The 26,448-nt window shown below is 46.3% G+C and overlaps 1 non-coding gene and 1 pseudogene across 1 annotated transcript; both read left to right on the forward strand.

Moving 5' to 3' along the window:
- Positions 1 to 412: 412 nt before the first annotated feature.
- On the forward strand, positions 413 to 20,913 carry LOC110504348 (annotated as a pseudogene).
- Positions 20,914 to 26,395: 5,482 nt separating this feature from the next.
- Positions 26,396 to 26,448, forward strand: LOC118944379. The gene has a single exon (XR_005039605.1). It is a non-coding gene; the product is annotated as a U7 small nuclear RNA (small nuclear RNA).

Below are 26,448 nucleotides of genomic sequence, written 5' to 3' on the forward strand. Positions count from 1 at the left end.
CTAATCTCACAGGGATTCTCCAGAGTGGAAAGTTGGCTGTGTTAAATTCTACAACCACCTGAAAGGAAGTGATTCCCAAACCTTGGGAATCCACTTTGGGAATCAATGCTATCACCTACAGAGAGATGAACCTGGAGTTAAGGCCTCTAAGCATGGTGGACCTGGGGCTCTGTTCAAAAACACAAACATAGAGCCCCAAGACAGCAACACAATTAGACCCAAATCATTTGAAAAAAATAAAAAAAATAACTTAAAATATTGAAAAGAATTAACAAAAAAAACAGAACAAACTAGAATGCTCTAAACAGAGTACACAGTGGCAGAATACCAGACCACTGTGACTGACCCAAAATTAATTAAATGGCTATCCTACGTCTTGAGGCAGGGGACGAGGAGCGCACAGGAGTTCACCATGGACTTCCGGGCCCTGGCCGCCGGAGCGGGATGGAACGACAGAGCCCTGATCAACCACTATCGCTGCAGCTTGCGCGAGGATGTCCATCGGGAGTTGGCCTGCAGGGACACCACCCTCACCTTTGACGGACGTTTAGACTCGGCACTGTCGGTTCCATCTCCCAGCACCACCGCTCCGGTGCCTATGGAGCTGGGGGGTGCTGCGCTCAGGGAGGCCGGAGGGGGGGCCTTCACGTGCACCATCTGTGGCCGCAGAGGGCACACTGCCGGTCGGTGTCGGGTTGGTCCACTGGGGGTTGAGGCAGAAGGCAGAGCGTTCTGGCGTCATCCCAGGTGAGCTTGCACCATTCTCACCCAGAGCCCTCTGTTGCCCACCTGTTTTTGCAAGCCAACTTCCCTGAGTTTTGCCCATATTCCCAACATAAGGCGCTCGTCGATTCAGGCGCGGCTGGGAATTTTATCGACAGAGCATTCGCCCATAGTTTAGGGATCCCCATTGTTCCAGTGGTTAGGCCCTTTCCAGTTCACGCGTTGGACAGTCGACCATTAGGGTCCGGCTTGATCAGGGAGGCCACAGGGAGAGAATCAGTCTCTTCCTCACTGACTCTCCTGCATTTCCCGTGGTGCTAGGCCTTCCCTGGTTAGCCTGTCATGACCCCACTGTTTCATGGCAACGGAGGGCTCTCACGGGGTGGTCGCAAGAGTGCACGGGGAGGTGTTTGGGGGTTTCCATTGGTGCTACTACGGTGGAAAGTCCAGACCAGGTCTCCACCATGCGCATTCCCCCTGAATATTCAGATTTTTTATTGCACAATCGTCGGGGGGATTGTGCGATAAACCTTCAGGTAGATGCTGCACTTCCCAGGAGTCACGTGTATCCCATGTCACAGGTGGAAACGGCAGTTATGGAGACATATGTCTCTGAATCTCTGCGTCAGGGGTACATTCGGTCCTCCACTTCGCCTCCTCAAGTTTCTTTTTTTGTGAAGAAGAAGAAGAAGGAGGGAGGTCTGCGCCCGTGCATTGACTATCGAGGCCTGAACCAGATCAATGTGAGGTATAGTTACCACGATTGAGTCAATGCACAGGGCGCGCTTCTTTACTAAACTAGATCTCAGGAGCGCTTACAACCTGGTGCGTATCTGGGAGGGAGACGAGTGGAAGACCGTGTTCAGTACCACCTCAGGGCATTATGAGTACCTTGTCATGCCGTACGGGTTGATGAATGCTCCATCAGTCTTCCAAGCCTTTGCGCCGAGCATGTGTCCTTGGAGTGCAGGGTGCTTGGTCGACTGTTGGAGCATGACCTGTATGTCAAGGATGAGAAATGCCTGTTCTTCCAGCAGTCCATCTCCTTCCTAGGATACCACATTTCTACCTCAGGGGTGGAGATAGAGAGTGACCGCATTTCAGCCATGCGTAATTGGCCGACTCCCACCACAGTAAAGGAGGTGAAGTGTTTTTTAGGGTTTGCCAATTACTACCGGAGGTTTAACCGGGGTTTATCCCATTACCTCACTGCTGAAGGGGGGCCTGGTGCGTTTGCAGTGGTTGGTTGAGGCGAACAGGCTTTTGGTCACCTAAGGGCTCTGTTTACCTCGGCTCCCGTGCTGGTCCATCTGGATCCCCCTTTGGCGTTCACGGTGGAGGTGGACGCGTCTGAGGCTGGGATAGGAGCCGTGCTCTCTCAGCGCTCGGGTACGCCACCGAAGCTCCACCCCTGTGCCTTCTTTTCGAAGAAGCTCAGCCCGGCGGAGCGAAACTATGATGTGAGGGACCAGGAGCTGTCGGCTGTGGTGAACGCGTTGAAGGCGTGGAGACATTGGCTTGAGTGGGCTCAACACCCTTTTCTCATTTGGACTGACCACCTCAACCTGGAGTACATCCAGGCAGCGAGTAGACTGAATCCTCGTCAGGCAAGGTGGCCATGTTTTATACCTGTTTTGTTTTCACCCTTTCTTTCAGACCAGGTTCCCAGAATGTTAAGGCAGACGCATTGTCCCGGCTGTATGACACAGAGGAGCGGCCCATGGATCCTACCCCCACACTCCCGGACTCCTGCCTGGTGGCGCCGGTAGTTTGGGAGCTGGACGTGGACATTGAGCGGGCGTTACGTGCAGAGCCTGCTCCATTCCAGTGTCCCGCTGGGCATCTGTACGTTCCGTCTGCTGTCCGTGACCGGTTGATCTATTGGGCCCACACATCACCCTCCTCTGGTCGTCCAGGCATCGGACAGTACGCTGTCTGAGAGGGAAGTACTGGTGGCCCACCTTGGCTAAGGACGTGAGGGTTTATGTTTCCTCCTGCTCAGTGTGCACCCAGTGTAAAGCTCCTAGGCACCTGCCCAGAGGTAAGCTACACCCCTTACTCGTTCCACAACGGCCTTGGTCGCATCTGTCGGTCGATTTCCTCACCGATCTTCCTCCCTCACAGGGTAACACCACGATCCTGGACGTTGTGGACCGTTTTTACAAGTCCTGCCGTCTCCTCCCTCTGCCCGGTGTCCCTACGGCCCTACAGACTGTGGAGGCCTTGTTTACACACGTCTTCCGGCACCAGTGTTTGATCGGGGTCCCCAGTTCACTTCGAGGGTCTGGAGGGCGTTCATGGAACGTCTGGGGGTCTCGATCAGCCTTACCTCGGATTTTCACCCCGAGAGTAATGGGCAGGTGGAGAGAGTGAACCAGGATGTGGGTAGGTTTCTGCGGTCTTATTGTCAGGACCGGCCGGGTGAGTGGGCGGCGTTCGTGCCCTGGGCCGAGATGGCTTAGAACTCGCTCCGCCACTCCTCCACTAACCTCTCGCCCTTCCAGTGCATACTGGGATACCAGTATTGGCATCAGAGTCAGACCGAGACTCCTGCGGTGGACGATTGGTTCAGGTGCGTGGAGGAGACCTGGGACGCCACCCATGTTCATCTCCAGCGGGCCGTGCTGCGCCAGAAGGCCAGCGCAGACCATCACCGCAGTGAGGCCCCGGTGTTCTGGCTCTCGACCCGAAATCTGTCCCTCCGCCTGCCCTACTGGAAGCTGGGGCCACGGTTTGTGGGGCCAATTAAAGTCCAGAGGAGACAGAACGAGGTTAGTTACCGGTTACAGCTTCCTCCCGATTACTGTATTAACCCCTCATTCCCATGTGTCTCTCCTCAGGCCGGTGATGGCTTGCCCGCTCCAGGAGGTGCGGGAGGTCCTTTTGGACATCGAGGGGGCCCCGGCGTGCTCCATACTGGAATCGAGGCATCGGGCGAGGGCCTGGGAGGGGTACGGTCCGGAGGAGAGATGCTGGGTCCCGGTGGAGGATGTTTTGGACCCTTCTATGCTGTGGGAGTTCCACCGTCTTCATCCGGATCGCCCTGCACCTCGCCCTCTGGGTCGTCCCCGAGGCCGGTGTCGGCGCACTGCTGGAGCCGCGCGTCAAGGGGGATACTGTCACAACTTCCGCTGAAGTCGGTCCCTCTCCTTGTTCGGGCGGCTTTCGGCAGTCGACGTCACCGTTCTTCTAGCCATCGCTGATCCACCTTTCATTTTCCATTTGTTTTGTCTTGTTTTCCCGCACACCTGGTTCACATTCCCTCACCAGACTAAATGTATATTACCCTCTGTTTCCCCCATGTCTGTGTGTGGAATTGTTCTTTGTGTAGGGTGTTACGCTACAAGCTGGCTTGCGCTAGGTTTGTTTCAAACCTAGGTTTGTTTGTTTTGTTTAATCCGGTTCATGTTGCCGTGGTTGTGCTTTGTGCTGCCTCGCCTGTGCCTTTGGGTCAGGGTGTATATTAAAGTTCTCCTGTTATCACCCATCTCTGCTCTCCTCTGCCTGACTTCCTGGCAACCAGTCACTCACCCCGTTACAGTGCCTCACAGCAGCAAGATTTGTGACCTGTTGCCTCAAGAAAAGGGAAACCAGTAATGAACAAACACCATTGTAAATGCAACTCATATTTATGTCTATTTATTTTACCTTTTGTACTTTAACTATTTGCACATCACTACAAAACTATATAGCCAAAATATGAGTGTAATGTTTACTGTTCATTTATATTGCTTATTTCACTTTTATTTATGATATGTTTAATTTGCTTTCGCAATGTAAACATGTTTCCCACGCCAATAAAGCCCTCTGAATTGAATTGTGTCTTCTCTTCTTTATAGGGAGTCTCTCTCTCTCTCTCTCTCTCTCTATATATATATATATATATATATATATATATATATATAGTCAGAAGTTTACATACACCTTAACCAATTACATTTAAACTCTGTTTTTCACAATTCCTGACATTTAATCCTAATAAAAATTCCCTGTTTTAGGTCAGTTAGGATCACCACCTTATTTTAAGAATGTGAAATGTCAGAATAATAGTAGAGACATTCCCAGTGGGTTAGAAGTTTACATACAATCAATTAGTATTTGGTAGCATTGCCTTTAAATTGTTTAACTCGGGTCAAACGTTTTGGGTAGCCTTCCACAAGCTTCCCACAATACGTTGGGTGAATTTTGGCCTATTTCTCCTGACAGAGCTGGGGTAACTGAGTCAGGTTTGTAGGCCTCCTTGCTCGCACGCACCTTTTCAGGTCTGCCCACAAATCTTCTATGGGATTGAGGTCAGGGCTTTGTGATGGCCACTCCAATACCTTGACTTTGTTGTCCTTAAGTCATTTTGCCACAACTTTGGAAGTATGCTTGGGGTCATTGTCCATTTGGAAGACCCATTTGTGACCAAGCTTTAACTTCCTGACTGATGTCTTGAAATGTCGCTTCAATTTATCCACATAATTTCCCCAAATTTACTTTAACAAGGCACACCTGTTAAGCATTGTTTTTGGGGCATGTACACAATTTTACTGTTAAGCACTTTGGATAAAATGTCTGATGAAGGGTATGTCTACGCCAGGGATCGTCAACTAGATTCAGCCGCAGGATGATTTTATTCTTGAGCGGATGGTGAGGGGGCCGAAACATAATTACAAAGAATTTGTAGACTGCAAATTGGCCGCAAGATGCCCAAAAGGATATATTTGACTAAGACATTTCTAACCCTCCATAAAATATTTTGGTTACTACATGATTACATACTGTATATGATATTTCATAGTTTTGATGTCTTCACTGTTATTCTACAATGTAGAAAATAGTAAAAACAAAATAAAAACCCTTGTGATCACATACTGTCTATCCCTCTATTTTCTAAGAAAACTTGGGGGGCCAAATAAATCTCCTGCAGGCCACCAGTTGGGGAGCCCTGCTCTAGGCTGACCAGCCCTTCTCATTTCATTCAGCATCCACTGATGTTGGTGGTACTTGGAGTAAACAGTAAACACTACACCATAATTCATGTGACCATAGTTTCTAGGTATAGGGCCTACTGTATAAAAACACTATTCCAAAGGCTCAGTTTGGAAGTCTAAGGTTTTGTCTTTATGCAATCTTTACATCTAGCCAGTGGCTAGTGGTCCGCAGTGGCTGGCGGTCCACTTTTAGTCAGCCGTCTCATTCCACTCAGGTTTCACGCCTCTCAGCTGCCCTGCCTCACCTCTCCCATTGAAATGCATTAGCAGTCACGTGCCAGCATACCACGCTGCATGCATCCTTCTCCCACTTTAGGAACTCATTTATTGGGAAAGGCACTAACTAATTTACCATTGAAGACCCGGGGTCTGTCCCTGGTGTATTACATTAGCATATTCTGGTGGGCTGTTGTCCTATGATGAGTTATATAAGTTATTTCACAATACATGAATGATTAGACTAATGTAGCTCACAGATCACTGCACCTGTACATAGCCCATCTGTAAATAGCCCATATATCTACCTACCTCATCCCCATACTGTATTTATTTATTTATCTTGCTCCTTTGCACCCCAGTATCTCTACATGCACATTCATCTTCTGCACACCTACCATTCCAGTGTTTTAATTGCTATATTGTAATTACTTCGCCACCATGGCCTATTTATTGCCTTAACTCCCTAATCTTTCCTCATTTGCACTCACTGTATATAGACTTTTTGTTTTGTTTTGTTCTACTGTATTATTAACTATGTTTTGTTTATTCCATGTGTAACTCTGTGTTGTTGTATGTGTCAAATTACTTATTGCTTTATCTTGGCCAGGTCGCAGTTGCAAATGAGAACTTGTTCTCAACTAGCCTACCTGGTTAAATAAAGGTGAAATAAAAAAAGTCATTTAAAAAAGTCAATTTCTAACACAGCCTACTTTTCATATGGAGATGATTCTCAAGTTTGCCACTAGGGTTGAGTATAACACAAGGCATGATAGACTGAGAATGGTAAACCTGATAATGAACTTGAAAAGACTTGATTACTTACACATTTTATTTATTTATTTGCGTTATTGCAAAAATGCTCTTGAGGTAGTCTTTCTGTTTGACTTCCTAATTAACAAGAAAGTAAACTCTACTAGGGCCTGGACAATAACAGAATGGGACGATACCAGTATTGCCATATTTTCTTCCTATGGCAAAAATGAAAACACGAAGTAGTCTTCATGATTTGGTCCTTTTAAAAACCTGCTGTATGTAAAATATTTAGTGCTATAGCTCGGAAAATAAATAAATGTGACTCTGGGTGACATGATGTTTGTTTCCAACATTAGGGCTGTTTTCCTAAAGAAGTTACATCTATTTCGTGTTTTGTTTCCTTGCCACGATACTAACGAATATCGCGATACTGGTATCTTCCCGGCCCTAGACTCTACCATATTGCTACACTCTCCAACCCAAGGTCCCTAGGCTATGTCCGAGCCCTCTCTTTACAAAATAAACATCAGACTCAGATCTATATAGGCTGTTGTTGAGCTCACCCTACCTGAACTCTGACTGATTTGTTGCTCCATACTCTAATGGTAACGTCACCTTCTCAACTCTGTTTCTCTCTGTCTCTCATACACAGTGCTGTCCCCAGAGCCTAATGCGCTTGTGAAGGCCCTGCGAAAGCTTCCCATCCTCCATGATGAGGAGTATGCTCTGCAGTCCCATATGTAGGAATACTACAGCACGAGTGGCCCACAGGAGAACACCCTGGTCCTGCCGTAAGTCACCCATACACTCCACCTCTCTCCTGGCTCCACCTCTCCCTTCACCTCACTCCTCTCCAGGGCTCCTCTGCAGCCTTCTATCCCTATTTCTGTTTATTCTTTTTACTTTGCCTTTGCTGTTATTAATATATTGGTTAGTTAAATGTCAAGATGTTTTACTTTATTTTACAATCTTCGTACAGTGTACAATCATTCAAACTGTGAAAAGAGAAATGTTTGACCTCCATGCAACAGTTCATCATTGTAGATTTAGACTAATGTAGCCTTGTGCTATTTGACTGACAAACCTCAGATGGAGAGCTTTGAGTTCAATACAGATAATAAAAGACTAACAGACTAGGCTAATCTTCTATCTAGGTTAGGTTCTATCTACTCTTATAGAAATATCTGAACCTCTACCTACCTCTACTACCGATACATACATGTTTACGCCCTTACCATTTCTTTACACAGGAGTCTATTGTATTGTTGTGACTTTATTTTCATTAATCTGATGACTGATATTTATCTAATAAACTAAATATATGTAATTGCTAACTGATTAAATGAATCATGTAACAATTAACTCATTAGGATTTGGGGCACCATGAGAGCGAATTAAACTCTAAATGGTCTTTACCTATCACATCCATAAAACAGTCAACGTATTAATCATAACCTTGTATCATATCATCATTCTGAACAGTCGTAACGTCCTGCATCTGCAAAAAACCCAGCCTTACTTATGATTCAGTACTACACAAATTGGTTTAATAATTTATTTACTCGCTAACTAAATGATAACACAGGATAAACATACAGACTTAATACGTTAGAAACAGGTCCCTAGCGGACTGACACAATAGAGATGGAGAGGGAGGGAGAAAGAGAAAGAAAGAGACACTTATCGTTGGTACATTTTTAGAAACTACTCTCACAGTAATCATATACTTTTCACATGAACTGCCGCCCATTTGGAGTAAGAAATTGCTGTGTATCGCTGTCGGAACTAGATCTTCTTAGGAAGGGTGTTAGGCCTTTCCGCGGCACGCTTGTAAGGCTCTGATTGTCCAAAAGGGGTCCCCACCCGTCTCTTCTACTGTTGTTCTCTGCCGTCGTCCAGTATCCGGTGATTTGTCGTGTAGTCCTGAACAAAACTACAGTTTATTCTACTTTCCATTCACTCCTGAAGCTGCCTCTTTGAAGATAGGCTAGCCAGCCGTGTCGATGGTTCCCATTGGGTGATGAGAGTTCCGTAATACGATGTTTTGAGAAGAGTAGCAGAATGGTCCCACTTAAATTCACTTTTCTAGATATTTTACTTAGGACAGCTAATCAGCCGTACCAGTGATTTTCCGGGAGGTGACGTTATTGTCTCTACCTCGTGTTGAGATTTCAGAGTTCAAACCACTTTGGACGTGAGCTGCAGCTACACGCCTCTCTGGTCTGATATGTTAATTCTTAACCCAACATTTTATGCAGTTCATTCAAAAGGGGCAGTTTGTGACGCTGACACGCTCTCTGACTTCACTCAAGGTGCGGTGACTACTCAGTTGTACAAAGTTATAGAAACAATTTCCTCTTATAGTTTCTAAGATCACATCCCTCTCTTAACAAAAACGCTTTCATAATTTTTCATATTTCATACACAACGTCAAGGATGGAGACTTTGTACATGTAGTGTATATACTTTTCTAGTTACAGTATTTCCTTTATAAACTTTTAGAATGTGTTAGAGTTTCGGTGGGAAATGTCTGTGAAACAAAGGCACATTCCTGTGTGAATTTGGAGAGGGAGATAGCTGAAAGTTCTTACCCCTGATTTACAACAGGGTGTAAACTGTTGCTTATTCATTTGAGCTGCTTAATTTGACAGTCAAATTCAAAGATAAGACATGGCCAGATTTCAAGGCTTTTTCAATCTACAAGGCTTTTTAAAAGGTTCCTTGACAAAACACATTGTCGTGTACAGCATATCATGTCAGGATAAAGGTTGAGATCCTCCCCCAAAATCAGTTCAGTATGGCTCCTCCATAGCAGTAGACCTACAGGCTATAACATCACACGTTTCTATTCCCTGCATGCCTGGGAACATGTCACTCTAAAACTCTCTGTGTTTTTTTGACAGGGTGCTGACACACCACGCTGATGAACTATCAAAAGGGTCCTGTAGTACTGGTAGCATACTGTATGCCTGCGCTACACTACGCTACGCTATGCTGTGTGTTTGAGAGTGGTTTGATTCCTCTGTATTCGTCCCACCTGGTGTCAAAACGTGCCTGGCAGGAACAGTTTGCTGCTCAGTCGTGTCTGTGTTTGAATCTATCAGGGAGGGATCCTACGAGCACACACCTGCAGGGAGTTGTGAAGCAGCATGTCTGTGGTGGTTTTCACGGCTGCCTGACCTTATGCCCTTATTCCATCTCTTCAGATAATTTGTTTCGCTCCCTCTAGAGAGAGAGGTAATCTCATTGGTTCATGTCTAACTAAAAACAGTGCAGCACAGGCGAGTTATCACAATGTTTCTGTAATACCCCAAGCACCCCCAGGAGCTTTCTGCTGTCGGGGAGCGAATAGGCCTGCGAGGGGTTGCTGGTGTCACGCTTGCAGGGAGTGAGACTAATCTGTGTTAAGTGTGTTTCATCCTTGTAGTCTGGGTCTGTGTGTTCAGGAGCAGCGAGAGGGCCCTCTGCTGAATGGGGTCCTGGCAGGTCGGGTCCAAGGGGTGCCCACTATCGCCCCTCCAGATGGAGGCTGAGCCCAGACCAAGGAACCTTGGGTCAAATCACTCCCAGCAGCCTCCTCTCTTCTCTTGGCCTGCAGTGTTGGGGCCATTGGGGGCGCCCCTGTCTGCCTGCACGCTAATCCATACAGATACACATGCAGGGCTCAGCCCCTCAACCTCAAATCCACTCAGAGCAGCTCTGGACCACAGATAAAGGCTGGCAGGATGGGGCTGGGTTATAGGGGACTGATAAGAGGACTACACAAGCACAGTATTTTTCAAGCTAGTCTGAGCGAGACTGTTTGTGTGTGCGCATGTGCATGTGTGTGGAGGGGCTGCTGGCACTGTGCCTGCTTGGATCATGGTAGTGTCTGTTTGGAGAACTGCCATGTGTCACCTCCCTAGCCCTTTGTTCCTCATGCCCTGATCACTTCAACAGCCTCACAGGGGATTCATAGGACATCACCTTCTGTCCCTAAAAATAATTATATCAGTCTCATTAAGTTCAGTAGTTGATTCAATCATCCTCTTTCCTCCTTGCTTCTGTGAGGTTATTTTTCATTATTACTATCATTATGTTCCTTTGTGTGGCAGCACAGTTTGATTAACACAAACTAGCTGTCACTAAACATTGCTAATAAATGTCCCTAATGCCTGAAATACTTAGTTTGCACTTTGCAGTGAGCATGTGCAGTGGACTTGAAATGAAATTGGCAAAGCTGATATCATTATATCCTAACATTACTTGAATTTTGAAGTGTGTGCAGTAGGCAATTGGTTTATTGATTTATTGAAAAGCTGCAAGTGAAAAGTGGTAGTGAAATTCTCTGTGGGAAGCCTTTACCTCAAACTCCTGTTTGCTCCTCTCCCTTCCCAATACTCTGCTCCTCATCAGCAGATTAGGCCACGGGGCAGCAACCTACCCTCGGTATGCTAATACCTGTTTCCCTACCACACTGTTGGCTACACCAGGAGATAAATGAATAATTGGTGATTTTAATATTGTTTCCAGAGGCACTATCGCTTTAAGATTATCAACAACATATGTTTGAGGATTGTGTGTGTAGCCAGGGCTAATTAGGGTGGTGTCTTTAGGCCCCTGGTTAGGTGCTGAGGGGTGAACTTGCTATTCCCCTGCTGTTCTATTGAACCCCCAACTAGGGGATGATGTGCACCCCCCCATCCGTGTTTCTAGCTGTCTTATGGTAATGTGGGGGGGTGGCCGTGTCCCGTCCCATGTCTTGAAAAGGGAGATTAAATTGAAAATCTTTTCACAGCTGCTTAGCAGAGGCACACTATCTTATTAGGGTGCTAGGACAACATGGTTAGAGGAGTCATTAATATGCATGGGAGGCCAGGAGCAACTGACCCTATAATTAGAACATGGGGTCTCGCTAAGACATGAACCCATCCCTTTTTTAAAGCGTCGCAGAGATCTAAGTAGTCATCCCCCCTCCACACATCTAACAACCACCCCTCAGAACATCCTCAAATTAGTAACTCCCCATACAGTGTCATACTGAGCAGAAGAAACAACAAAACTTCCCAGGGCGTCTCCCCCTTCCCCTCTAAAATGAGCTAATCCATGCCCCCTCCACCACACGTCCATAATTCACACCTCACGCTTTGGAACTGGTTTGGGCACCCTGCTGCTGAAACAGAAGGACAAATAGACTTTGTCTTCATAAAGTAGACTAGGCTTGTCTCAGTCTTTTCCTTTCTTTAACCTCGTTCCTCTCTAATGTAATCAGAACCAAGTCTCACTGCCTTTGTAAAGTAAATAAAACATCCAAGACAAAGACCCCCTAAAGTGATTTCCATTCTTAAAAACGTGATCGCCTCATTTGCTTAACCTTGATTGTTTATGTGTATCCGTGTAAACAGTCTGCTCGGTTGTAAATGCGCTGCGTTTCTTTCAGGGTGTTTTCTGTGATTTGTTTATTATTGGATGATTGTGACTCAAAGTAAACGTGTGTCTTTTCACAGGCTGTCAACTGAATAAGAGGATAGTGTACACTTTTTTTTAGAGTACAGCCCTTTGCTGGACTCTTGCAATATGACCATAGATGACTGGGCTACAATTGGGAAGGACATTGAGGTACTTGGTGTTGTCATTTCTCACTCGAACACTAACCATAACCCTGCTGACTTTAACCATATGCATAAGCAGATGCATTATGTATTACATAATGTATTACAATAATACAACAGTCTCAAATCATTCTCTGAAGTAAAAGTCAGTTATCACAATTTTTTATTTAACCATGCTGTTTGTGGTACTGTACTGTTGCTTTTGTAATAAATACAGTAGTCGTTTCAAAAAGCACGTGGCAAGATGTAGACTACACATTTTGACCTTGGAACTTCAAGTCTGATCCTGTTCTCTTTATTGTCTCTTGGTTCCAGAAACACTATGAGAAATATGACGGTTTTGTCATCCTCCATGGCACGGACACCATGGCCTACACAGCATCTGCTCTGTACGTCATGTGTGAGCACCTGGCGAAGCCTGCCATCCTCACCGGCTCCCAGATACACCTGCCATCCTTATGGCTGAACTGCCTGATGAAGATAAGATAACAGAAGCGAGATATGTTGTTTATATGACCTCTTGCAGGTGCCGATCTATGAGACGAGGAACGATGGAAGAAACAACCTCTTGGAGACACTGCTGATCGCCGGTCAGTTTTCAATTCCTGAGGTGAAGAGTGGTGTTAGGAGCCTCCTTAAAGGAGGGAGGTGCAGGAATCAGGAGCAGGAGAACAAGGAAGCCCCAGTGGCACAATCGTTTATTTAAGACGTCCCAACTCAGCAACAACATGGGGGAGAATATGCCCAAACGAGGTCGCCACCCACAGAGAAATAAACGTTACACACGGAGGAGAAACCTCTACTCCTAAACATATACCAAACGGTACAATCTGCCGTGTAAAAGAAAACCCTGTGGTGCAGACACGCACCCCTAACAAAGATACCACAGCAAACAATTCCTCACAAAGACTAGCAGGCAGCGATGGTAAATAAACCCCCCGAAATCAACTAATAGGACACAGGTGTAAACAATACAGACAGACGAAAAGGAAAAATTGATCGGTGTCAGCTAGTAGGCCGGCGACGACGACCGCCGAGCACCACCCGAACAGGGAGAGGAGCCACCTTTGATGGAAGTCGTGACAAGTGGAGGGAGGCTTCTTGGCAGCTCAGTTGCCTACAAGTCACCTGTTTTTGAATGTGAACTTGAATAATTTATTTTATTTTAACCTTTATTTAACTAGGAAAGTCAATTAAGAACAAAGTGCCTTAGACCGCTGCGCCACACAATCATCAAGTGTTGATGAATGAAATCTTCAATTCCCAGTTGCTATTACTTATATCAGACTAATTCCCCATTGCATATCTTTTGTACTGAAATTATTTTTCATCTTGCTGAAGTGTGTCTGTCTAGCTTTTTAAGCTGCTGTGGATTTGAGCTTTTGTGATATAACTTATTTCGAATTTCAACATAAATCAAATCCACTGAGATAGTAGAGACTATGTTGTACCTGATTGATAAAGGTGTGAGAATGAGCTATGTTGTCAGACAATAGGCAACAAAAGCCTTAAACCTCTTGTCTAACAAGACTGTTCAGTAAAGCATGAGAATGTGCGAGTGTCGCAATACAGGACCTGACCTGAAACTGCCAGACGAGACTTCAGAGTTGTGTCAAAGGGTGTTTGTCTTTAAGAGTCGCGGAATAACAAACGTACACACTCTCTGGGGCCTTTAACGGATGCGGATGTGCTGCTATCAATAAAGACGGATTGATACATTTTAAATGAAGATATGAGGAAAATGTAGTTGTAATTGTGTTTTATCAATGGCTCTGTCATATGCTCTGTTAAAACCTTTCTAGGGCAGGCGTTCCGCTAGCGGAACCCCTCGACAACATTCTGCTGAAAAGGCAGCGCGCGAAATTCCAAAATATTCTTTAGAAATATGTAACTTTCACACATTAACAAGACCAATACTGCAAATGAAAGATAAACATCTTGTTAATCTACCCATCATGTCCGATTTCAAAAATGCTTTACAGCAAAAGCACAACATATGATTGATTATGTTAGGTCATAGCCAAGTCAAAACAACACAGCCATTTTTCCATCTGATCTTCATCAGATGACACTCATAGGACATCATGTTACACAATACATGTATGTTTTGTTCGATAATGTGCATATTTATATCCAAAAATCTCAGTTTACATTGGCGCCTTACGTGCAGTAATGTTTTGATTCCAAAACATCCGGTGATTTTGCAGAGATACTCATAATAAACATTGATAAAAGATACAAGTGTTTTTCACAAAATTAAAGATAGACTTCTCCTTAATGCAACCGCTGTGTCAGATTTAAAAAAACTTTACGGAAAAAGCATAATCTGAGAACGGAGCTGAGAACCCAAAACAGCCAGAGGAATATCTGCCATTTTGGAGTCAACAGAAGTTAAAAATAACACCATAAATATTCACTTACCTTTGATGATCTTCATCAGAAGGCACTCCCAGGAATCCCAGTTCGACAATAAATGACTGATTTGTTCCATAAAGTTCTGTAAAGTCCATCATTTATGTCCAAATAGCCAAATAGTTGTTAGCGTGTTCAGCCCAGTAATCCATCTTCATGAGGCGCAGGCACTTCGTCCAGACAAAAACTCGAATAGTTCCGTTACAGTCCTTTAGAAACATGTCAAACGATGTATGGAATCAATCGTTAGGATATTTTCAACATAAAACATCAATAATGTTCCAACTGGAGAATTGCACTGGAACGAGAGGTAACTCTGTCGGGAGCGCGCGTCATGAGACCGAGGCACTCTGCCAGAGTAGTCCTTTATAGTAGAATCCTCATTCAAGTTTCTAAAGACGGTTGACATCTAGTGGAAGCCGTAGGAAATGCAACTTTATCCATATCTCAATGTGTATTCGGTAGGCTAAGCTTTGAAAAACTACAAACCTCAGATGTTCCACTTCCTGGTTGGATTTTTCTCAGGTTTTTGCCTGCCATATGAGTTCTGTTATACTCAAAGACATCATTCAAACAGTTTTAGAAACTTAAGAGTGTTTTCTATCAAATACTAATAATAATATGCATATATTAGCACCTGGGACAGACGCTATTCATCCAAAAGTGAAAATACTGCCCCCTATCCCAAAATAGTTTTAAATCAATAGCACAAAATAGCCAAGCGTTAATTTACCTTAGCGTTGTGTCTGTTGAAGGGCATATATATAGTGGCAAGAAAAAGTATGTGAACCCTTTGGAATTACCTGGATTTCGGCATAAATTGGTCATAAAATTTGATCTGATCTTCATCTAAGTCACAACAATAGACAAACACAGTCTGCTTAAACTAATAACACACAAACAATTATACGGTTTCATGTCTTTATTGAACACAGTGTAAACATTCACAGTGCAGGGTGGGAAAAAGTATTTAACCCTTGGATTTAATAACTGGTTGACCCTCCTTTGGAAGCAATAACCTCAACCAAATATTTTCTGTAGTCGCGGATCAGACCTGCACAACGGTCAGGAGGAATTTTGGACCATTCATCATTACAAAACTGTTTCAGTTCAGCAATATTCTTAGGATGCCTGGCTTGAGCTGCTCTCTAGGTCATGCCACAGCTTTTTAAATCGGGTTGAGGTTAGGACTGGGCCACTCCAGAAGGCGTATTTTCTTCTGTTTTCTTCTGTTGAAGCCATCCTGTTGTTGATTTACTTCTGTGTTTTGATTTACTTCGTTGTCCTGTTGCATCACCCAACTTCTGTTGAGCTTCAATTGGCAGACAGATAGCCTTACATTCTCCTGAAAAATGTCTTGATTAACTTGGGAATACATTTTTCCGTCGATGACAGCAAGCTGCCCAGGCCCTGAGGCAGCAAAGCAGCCCCAAACCATGATGCTCCCTCCACCATACTTCCACCATACTGTTGGTGTGCTGTACCTTTTTTTCTCCACACATAGTATTGTGTGTTCCTTCCAAACAACTCAACTTTAGTTTATTCTGTCCACAGAATATTTTGCCAGAAGCGCTGTGGAACATCCAGGTGCTCTTTTGCGAACTTCAGACGTGCAGTAATGTTTTTTTGGACAGCGGTGGCTTCTTCCGTGGTGTCCTCCCATGAACATCATTCTTATTTAAGTTAACTGGGACACGGTATTGAGGGCGAACACGACCGCACGGTTCAAAGTGAGCACTCAGATGAACCGTAACGTGGGTCTGCTGCGGCTCTTCCCAGGCATCACTGCAGTGACCGTAAGAGGCTTCCCAGGGTGGGGATGGGGTGGAGGTGAAAAGGGGTGGATAGTGGCTCTGCCCTGTGCCTGTTTCCCATTTAACCACATCATTAAACCACAACTGTCTTTCCTACTTCTGATATACTGTAATACTCAAAGTAATATATACTGAACAGAAATATAAATGCAACATGCAACAATTTCAAAGATTTTACTGAGTTACAGTTCATATAAGGAAATCAGTCAGTTGAAATAAATTCACTCCGCCCTAATCTATGGATTTCACATGACTGGGCAGGGGCACAGCCGTGGGTGGGCCTGGGAAGGCATAGGCCCACCCACTCGGGAGACAGACCCAGCCAATCAAATGTGTTTTCCCCACAAAAGGGCATTATTACAGATAGAAATACTTCACAGTTTCATTAGCTGTCCGGATGACTGGTCTCAGATGATGAAGATGGTGAAGAAGCTGAATGTGGAGGTCCTGGCCTGGCGTGGTTACACTTGGTTGTGAGGATGGTTGGACGTACTGCCAAATTCTCTAAAATGACGTTGGTGGTGGCTTATGGTAGAGAAAGGAACATTACATTCTCTGGCAACAGCTCTGGTGGACATTCCTGCAGTCAGCATGACAATTGCACTCTCCCTCAACTTGAGACATCTGTGACATTGTGTTGTGTGACAAAACTGCACATTTTAGAGTGGCCTTTTAATGACCCCAGCACAAGGTGCATCTCTGTAATAGCCATGCTGTTTAATCAGCTTCTTGATAAGCCACACCTGTATGGTGCATGGATTATCTTAGCAAAGGAGAACAGGGATGTAAACAAATATGTTCCGGAAATTTGTGAGAAATAAGCTTTTTGTGCGTATTGAAAATGTCTGGGATCTTTAATTTCAGTTCATGAAACATTGGACCACTTTACATGTTGCGTTTATATTCTTGTTCAGTATAGTAATATCCTGTTGTAGAAAGACTAAATCAGGATATCCCCATTTGGAGCCACCTTCATCTAAAAGTCTTCATTGCAGCTGTGTTGTGGTGAATCCTCTCATGAAGGTCCTACTGTGTTTTCTGACAAGCCACCATCATATGGGTGTTCCAAGTGGTCTGCATACAGCCAGGATCTGCTCTGGGGTTGCCAGCAGCACTAAGCCCAGTGACAAAATGAGACAGGGTTATGGGGCATGTCCAATTACCCACTAAAGACGAGGGTCTTGGCACCGACATTTAAACACTTAGATACACCTCCCTATCTACAGACTGGGGGGAGGATGACTTTACTGTCTTAATCTGGTCCCTCTGCCATGTTGCTTTTTTATCTATTTGAATCACTTGCTTCTTTTTTGATTATGCATCAGGCTCTCCTCTGCCTTCCACGGTCTTTGCCATCATGGGGGTTATTTAGGAATCTGTGTTGCACACATTTTTGGCTAGCTAGAGGCTTGATCCGAATCCAATGGAGGATTTGGGGCTATGCCCAGCTCTTGCTATATTTCCCTGCCTGCACAAGTTAGGTCTAAAGTCCAAGGGTTGCCAGGTGAAATGACGCTGTCTCTTAGCACCTCGATGTTAATGGTTCCCCATGCCTGGCCATTTGAGCCATCTCCTCTCCAGATGCCAGGGCTGGTGTGGTAAAGAGCTTTCCTAGAGCCAGTGAATCACCCTGAGACTGAGAGACAGCCTGGGTGGCATGGGCACCAGATGGACTGGGGGGAGGCAGGGGGGCTGGTAAAGTCTGGGCCTATTGTTAAACCCTATCCTAGCTTGCGCTGTACACTTCTCTCCCTCTTTTCCTACCAGCCAGACTAAAATGGCCTATCTTCTCGCTCTCTCTTTCTCTACAGGTGAAGTTCTTCCTGCAGTCACCCATGGAGGGCGTCGTCCTGGAGACCAAGCTGACCTGCTGAAGGATTTCCGGAATACCACAGAGAGCGGTGTGATCATTGTTAACTGCACCCAGTGTCTGAGGGGTTCTGTCATCACATCATATGCCACCAGAATGGTAGACAAGAAGACAATGTATGTTTAATGGTAGAGTATAATGTGGATGGATGTGTGTCCTTAACATTTCTTCCTGGTCTACTCAGGTCCTGAGTGATGCAGGGCTGGTGGCAGGCAGTGACATGACTTCTGAGGCTGCACTCTGCAAGCTGTCCTACATGCTGGCCAGGAAGGAGCTAAACATAGAGGCCAGGAGGACATTAGGATTCATAGTCTAAATGCACAGTCCTTCAATCCCTACACAATGTTGGCCCTTTGTAGAAAGAATTCTGAAGCCCAACCCTAGTGACATGTCTGAGTCCTATGTATGAAACAAATATCACATTAGAGTGTAAAGAGAAGTAGATATCAGAGTTGATTCACATGGCGATAAAAGGATCATAGAAGTGACAAGCTGATGACATCTTTGATCATGCTTGACTGTATCTGTGTGTTGTGCTGTCTGTGTTGCCCTGACTGTGTCTGTGTGTTGTGCTGTCTGTGTTGCCCTGACTGTGTCTGTGTGTTGTGCTGTCTGTGTTGCCCTGACTGTGTCTGTGTTGTGCTGTCTGTGTGTTATGTGTCCAGATGCTGAGTCAGAACCTGCGGGGGGAGATGATCGGTGACCTGCAGGGGGCCAAGCTCATTCTGAGCGACAGTCGCTTCATTCAGGTCATCTCCAAGTCCCTGAGCATTAATAGTAAGAAGGTGAGGCCACGTCACACTGTCACCACCACTGAGACTGCAGGGTTACCTTCCACCTAACAGGTTTTTATCAGGCTCTGGCTTATCTGAGAGGACAGAGTTCCCATTGTAGTACAAAAAACAACTTTTTCTAGTCGTTGCACTGCCCAGCGCTAGGGGAACAATGTCACAAGTAGTCTAAAGTAGTTTTGAAAAAAATGTGTTGAATCCAACTTTATAGTGTATTTTTTACATCACTCATAACACATTACATAAAACATTCATTTACTGTTTCTCTATAGAAACCATAAGGGATGCCCTGACCCCCACCTTAGCTTGTGCTGCTTCTAAGATTGGAGACGTGGGGGCCTTAGATGCCTTAAAGGAGATGGTGAGGAACAGTTATCACAATTTTATTTTACTAGGCAAGTCAGTTAAGAACAAATTCTTATTTTCAATGACGGCCTAGGAACAGTGGGTTAACTGCCTGTTCAGTGGCAGAACAGATTTGTACCTTGTCAGCTCGGGGATTCAAACTTGCAACCTTTCAGTTACCAGTCCAACGCTCTAACCACTAGGCTACCCTGCCACCCCAAAGTCTGTTAGTAAAAATAATCACTGCAACAAGCTCATATTTTATAAGGAGGGGAGAGTTCAGTCCATATGTTGTTAGTGTTCTTGGACACGCATGTTCCCAGACTGATAACACAGACAATGCACTGTCAAATGTGTGTGATTTTATTACTCCCTTAGTCCCACGGTACATCTGGTTGAACCTGTCAGTGCAGTGCGTACCAAAGATTCCTGCTGAGTTTCATGAGATAGCCGACTGGAACCTCAGTAGTCATAATGTGTTAGTTGTAAAGATTGATTTTGATACGGTCTCCTTTGCAGTTAACTTTAGACATGAGGATGATTGCCTAGTGTTTCCAGTCAATTTCATTTGAAATAACCCACTTATTTTGGTCTTTGGAGCTTGTTTTATTGGGGTTATATTTCAGTATGAATAGAGGAATGGGTTGGCTACTCTTTTAAAAATGTCTATCAATTCAAGATGAAACTGGCTGTGTCAGAAATCTGTCTTCCCTACTACTTACTAAAACGACATGCTGTGTACTAATCGTACTGCATGCTATTTAGTAAAACTGTTTAGTGAAAACGAATGCAGTAAACAACAAATATCAACACACTATGCTCATTCATACTTAGAATGCGTCATCTAATGTGCAATTACGTTGATTTCCGCCATTCGTTCCTTTTGGAACAGCGAACCCACTTATATGATTAGCAGCTGCTTGCTGTCAAACACACGTGGGTCTGGAAAGACGATTATCTTCCTCAATTCTACTGGACGAAAAGCCAAAATTAGTATGTCTTGGCATTTAAGCATTCTCAAATGTGAAATTTCACATACTATCAACCATTCTATTTTTGCATACCCAAAAGGCCTACTATTTAGAACACAATTACAGGTATTCAGACACAGCCACTGTCACCATTCAGAAAGGTATGCTCCAGGTACATGTGTAGCACAACGTACACTACATGGGTTTGATACCTCAATACACTGTTTTATATACACCGTGGTGCCATCACAACGTAATCTACAGTATGTGATGCGTTTCTTGTCATCAGGGCAGTAACCTGAGTCTGGGGGACTATGATGGACGCACCCCTCTGCACATCGCTGCCAGTGAGGGCCACCTCAAAGTGGGGCAGTATCTACAGGACCAGGGAGCCACCGTCCATGCCAAAGATCGCACACCCCTGCGCAACACTATGCATTTCAGGTAGAAATAAGCTAACATGTGGGCCAAGACAATAGCTTTACATTTCTTTGTGTGTGTGTGTGTGTGTGTGTGTGTGTGTGTGTGTGTGTGTGTGTGTGTGTGTGTGTGTGGGGGGGGGGGGGGGGGGGGGGGGGGGGGGGGAGTATGATATGTCCTTAACAGCTTTGCCTCTACAATAGATGTTCACCCATCCCTTATGATTCAAGCCCCCAGTAGCCAATTCTAAATGACTTATTCTATCTGCCCAGGGAGTGGTGTGTGCATCACACAGTAATGATATCATTCACACAGAATTAAGTGGGACATTTGAAATCCCCCGTTGGCCATTAACAACCTCCTTATATTTCCATGGCAGTCTTTAGAGCGAATGGTGTACAAACAGCAGGCAGTTAGACGGCAGCTCATTACAGTGTCTGAGGCAGGGAGTCTGGGCCTGCTAAATGACTATCATGTCCAGGAGGGAATGACTGCTACTGGGGCTCTCAGATGGGGGTTGAAACCAGAGGAAGAGTCCTAATGGAGTTTAAAGGCCACCACAATAATTAGCTGCCAATTGGGCTAATTGTAATCTTCTAATACCTCCAGTATTCATTTTTTTACCCCAAATTGTTATTATTTTCATGTGTTTTTAATCATTCATTGACATTGCTGTGTGCTCATATCATTTATTTGGGGAATGTAAGACATTCCAGGCTGCAGTGTTTAGTATCACGCTGTGGGTGCCTCAAGGAGAAATGTGTGTGTGTGTGTGTGTGTGTGTGTGCGTGTGTGTGAACTAGCATTGAGAGAGGTGGATGTAAACCGTTGGCAGGGCAGGCACAGACAAGCCCATGTTGTCTTGAGTGGGACCTTGAGGGTTGCTGAGTGGGACCTGGTAGCATAATTAACCTCCGACGCTTGGTTGGGGAAATAGCCATATCCCATTCTGTCTCTCTTACACTGTCAAAATCTCTGTTTTGTTACAGCTCTTTGTGATAATGCAATATGTTCCATTTTGTAAGAGTTACTTGAAATAAATATCCATTTTATTTCAGACAGATTGTTTTCGTTTTTAGGCTTTATGCCATTTCCTCCTAAGTTTAAACCACATTTCAAAAGCCAACTATTGTTCCTTCCCGATGACCATATAAGGATTGAAACACAGTACAGCGAAGGGTAGTGTCTTGAACCAGTCTTACCTGCCTGTCCACAGCTTCATGGATGACAGAAACGGTCCCTTGTCTCTAGGAAAAGGACTGAAATACATTAGCCTTGGCTTGCCACTGTCTCAATCTCAAAGTAGATTTAAGCGTGCATGACCGACACATACCGTAGTGTGTGCATTTAACCTTTTAAACATTTGATGGATGTTCTAAGTTTAAATTCCATGAAAGTCCCTGGTTCTGGCCATGGAGCTGTGCCTTTTGTCTCCACCATTGTGTAGTGCATCCTTGGAGCTGCTGAGACGTTCTGCTCAGGCTCCATGTGTGGGTGGTTAACTGTGGGGGCATCCGGAACTTGTCCCTACTCGTTTAGCACCCAGTCACAGTGCCACAACTTGTCACTGTCAACAGAGACTATGAGAACTTGCTAGAAAAATGACTAATGCACGTTGCAGTCATAATAAAGCATAGCTCAAACAATGATGGATCACTAGTGTTCCCCCTAATCGTTTCAGTTTCAACTGATCTCTGACTCGCACTGTGAGCTTGATTCTGCTTTGCACGTGTCATCTTTTCCTTGATTGTAGTACACTATATATAGTATCTGTACTTGAAAACTGTTTCTCTGTCACGCCCTGGTCTTAGTATTTTGTGTTTTCTTTATTCTTTTGATCAGGCCAGGGTGTGACATGGGTTATTTTATGTGGTGTGTTTTGTCTAGTGGTTTGTTGTAGGTTATGGGATAGTGGTTAGTGGGGTTGTCTAGAATAGTCTATGGCTGCCTGGAGTGGTTCTCAATCAGAGGCAGGTGTTTATCGTTGTCTCTGATTGGGAACCATATTTTGGCAGCCATATTCTTTGAGTGTTTCGTGGGTGATTGTTCCTGTCTCTGTGTTAGTTTGCACCAGAATAGGCTTTCGGTTTAGGTTTTCATGTTACGTTTCTTGTTTTGTATTGTTCGTGTTTATCTTTTATTAAACATGAATCAAAATAACCACGCTGCATTTTGGTCCGCCTCTCCTTCGACGGAAGAAAACCGCAACAGAATCACCCACCACAAAAGGACCAAGCGGCGTGGTGACAGGCAGCAGGAGCAGCGAAATCCAGATTTCTGGACATGGGAGGAGATATTGGATGGTAAAGGACCCTGGGCTCAGCCTGGAGAATATTGCCGCCCCAAAGAAGAGCTGGAGGCGGCGAAAGCGGAGAGGCGCTGGTATGAGGAGGCAGCACGGCGACACGGATGGAAGCCCGAGAGTCAGCCCCAAAAATGTCTTGGGGGGGGGGGCACACAGGGAGTATGGCGACGCCAGGTAGGAGACCTGCGCCAACTTCCTGTGCTTACCGGGGGGCTAGAGAGACCGGGCAGGCACCGTGTTATGCTGTGGAGCGCACGGTGTCCCCAGTGCGGGTGCATAGCCCGGTGCAGTACTTACCAGCTCCTCGTATCGGCCGGGCTAGAGTAAGCATCGAGCCAAGTGTCATGAAGCCGGCTCTACGCATCTGGTCTCCAGTGCGTCTCCTTGGGCCGGCTTACATGGCACCAGCCTTGCGCACGGTGTCCCCGGTTCGCCTGCATAGCCCAGTGCGGGCTATTCCACCTCGCCGCACTGGCAGGGCGACCGGGAGCATTCAACCAGGTAAGGTTGGGCAGGCTCGGTGCTCAAGAGCTCCAGTGCGCCTGCACGGTCCGGTCTATCCAGTACCACCTCCACGCACCAGCCCTCCGGTGGCAGCTCCCTGCACCAGGCTTCCTGTGCGTGTCCTTGGCCCAGTACCACCAGTGCCAGCACCACGCACCAGGCCTACAGTGCGCTTCGCCTGTCCAGCGCTGCCAGAGCCTTCCTCCTCTCCAGCGCTGCCGGAGTCTCCCGCCTGTCTAGTGCTGCCAGAGCCTTCCTCCTCTACAGCGCTGCCGGAGTCTCCCGCCTTTTCAGCGCTGCCAGAGCTGCCAGTCTGCAAGGAGCAGCCAGAGCTGCCAGTCTGCAAGGAGCAGTCAGAGCTGCCAGTCTGCAAGGAGCAGCCAGAGCTGCCAGTCTGCAAGGAGCAGCCAGAGCTGCCAGTCTGCAAGGACCTGCCAGTCTGCAAGGAGCTGCCAGTCTGCAAGGAGCCGCCAGAGCTGCCAGTCTGCAAGGAGCAGCCAGAACCGCCAGTCTGCATGGAGCAGCCAGAGCCGCCAGTCTGCATGGAGCAGCCAGAGCCGCCAGTCTGCATGGAGCAGCCAGAGCCGCCAGTCTGCATGGAGCAGCCAGAGCCGCCAGTCTGCATGGAGCAGCCAGAGCCGGCAGTCTGCATGGAGCAGCCAGAGCCGTCAGTCTGCATGGAGCAGCCGGAGACGCCAGTCTGCATGGAGCAGCCGGAACCGCCAGTCTGCCAGGATCTGCCAGAACCACCAGCCAGCCAGGATCTGGCAGAGCCATCAACCTACCTGAGCTTCCTCTCAGTACTGAGCTTCCTCTCAGTACTGAGCTTCCTCTCAGTCCCGAGCTTTCTCTCAGTCCCGAGCTACCCCTCAGTCCCGAGCTACCCCTCAGTCCCGAGCTACCCCTCAGTCCCGAGCTACTCCTCAGTCCCGAGCTACCCCTCAGTCCCGAACTACCTCAGTCCCGAGCTGCCCCTCAGTCCAGTGGGGCCCTTGGTAAGGGTTACTAGGCCAAGGTCGGCGGCGAGGGTCGCCAATCTAAGGACGCGATGCAGGCGGACTGAGACTTTGTTGGAGTGGGGTCCACGTCCCGCGCCGGAGCCGCCACCGTGGACAGACGCCCACCCGGACCCTCCCCTATGGGTTTAGGTGTGTGGCCGGGAGTCCGCACCTTGGGCCGCACCTACCACCGTCATGTTGTCAGCAAACTTGATGATGATGTTGGAGTCATGCATAGCCACGCACTAATCACACACCCCTGAGGGGCCCCCGTGTTGAGGGTCAGTGTGGCGGAGGTGTATTTGCCTACCCTCACCACCTGGCGCAGGCCAGGATCCAGTTACAGAAGGAGGGGTTCAGTCAATCAAATCAATCAAATGTATTTATAAAGCCCTTTTTACATCAGCAGATGTCACAAAGTGCTGTACAGAAACACAGCCTAAAACCCCAAACAGCAAGCAATGCAGGTGTAGAAGCACTCTGGCTGGGAAAAACTCCCTAGAAAGGAAGGAACCTAGGAAGAAACCTAGAGGCACCAGGCTCTTAGGGGTGGCCAGTCCTCTTCTGGCTGTGCCGGGTGGAGATTATAACAGTTATTGGCCAAGATGTTCAAACGTTCATAGATGACCAGCAGGCTCAAATAATAATAATCACAGTGGTTGTAGAGGGTGCAACAGGTCAGCACCCCAGGAGTAAATGTCAGTTGGCTTTCATAACCGAGCATTCAGGGTTTGAGACGCAGGTACGGTAGAGTGAGAGAGTCAAAAACAGCAGGTCTGGGACAAGGTAGCATGTCTGGTGAACAGGTCAGGGTTCCATAGCCGCAGGCAGAACAGTTGAAACTGGTGCAGCAGTACGACCAGATGGACTGGGGACAGCAAGGAGTCATCAGGCCAGGTAGTCCTGAGGCAATGTTCCAGGGCTCAGGTACTCTGGGAGAGGAGGGAGAGGGAGAGAATTAGAGGGAGTATACTTAAATTCACACAGGACACTGGCTAAGACAGGAGAATTACACCAGATAAAAGACTGACACTACCCCCCGACACAAACTATTGCTGCATAGATACTGGAGGCTTAGACAGGAGCGATCGGGAGACACTGTGGCCACGTCCGATGATGCCCCCGGACAGGACCGACCAGGCAGTATACAATCCCCCCCCCACTTTGCCAAAGCACAGCCCCCACACCACTAGAGGGATATCCGCAAACCACCAACTTACTATCCTGAGACAAGGCTGAGTATAGCCCATGAAGATCTCCCCCACGGCACAAACCCGAGGGGGCGCCAACCCGGACAGGAAGATCACATCAGTGACTTAACCCACTCAAGTGACGCACCCCTCCTAGGGACAGCATGGAAGAGCACCAGTAAGCCAGTGACTCAGCCCCTGTAATAGGGTCAGAGGCAGAGAATCCCAGTGGAGAGAGGGGAACCGGCCAGGCAGAGACAGCAAGGTCCCTAGCTTTGTGATGAACTTGAAGGGGACTATGGTGTTGAACGCTGAGCTGTAGTCTATGAATAGCATTCTCACATAGTTATATCCCCTCTTGTCCAGGTGGGAGAGGGTAGTGTGAAGTGCAATTGAGATTGTGTCATCTGTTAGGGCGGTATGTGAATTGGAGTGGGTTTAGGGTTAAAGGTTCAGAAATTCTGCTCTTTCTATCTGTTCAGATCCCAGTCCTACTTACTTACAGGTTAATGAAAATGTTATTTTTTATAATTTCTCTAGTAGGTTTTCTCAAGGAGAAAGCCCAC

Source organism: Oncorhynchus mykiss, chromosome 25 (genome assembly GCF_013265735.2).
Source record: "Oncorhynchus mykiss isolate Arlee chromosome 25, USDA_OmykA_1.1, whole genome shotgun sequence".
NCBI lineage: Eukaryota > Metazoa > Chordata > Actinopteri > Salmoniformes > Salmonidae > Oncorhynchus > Oncorhynchus mykiss.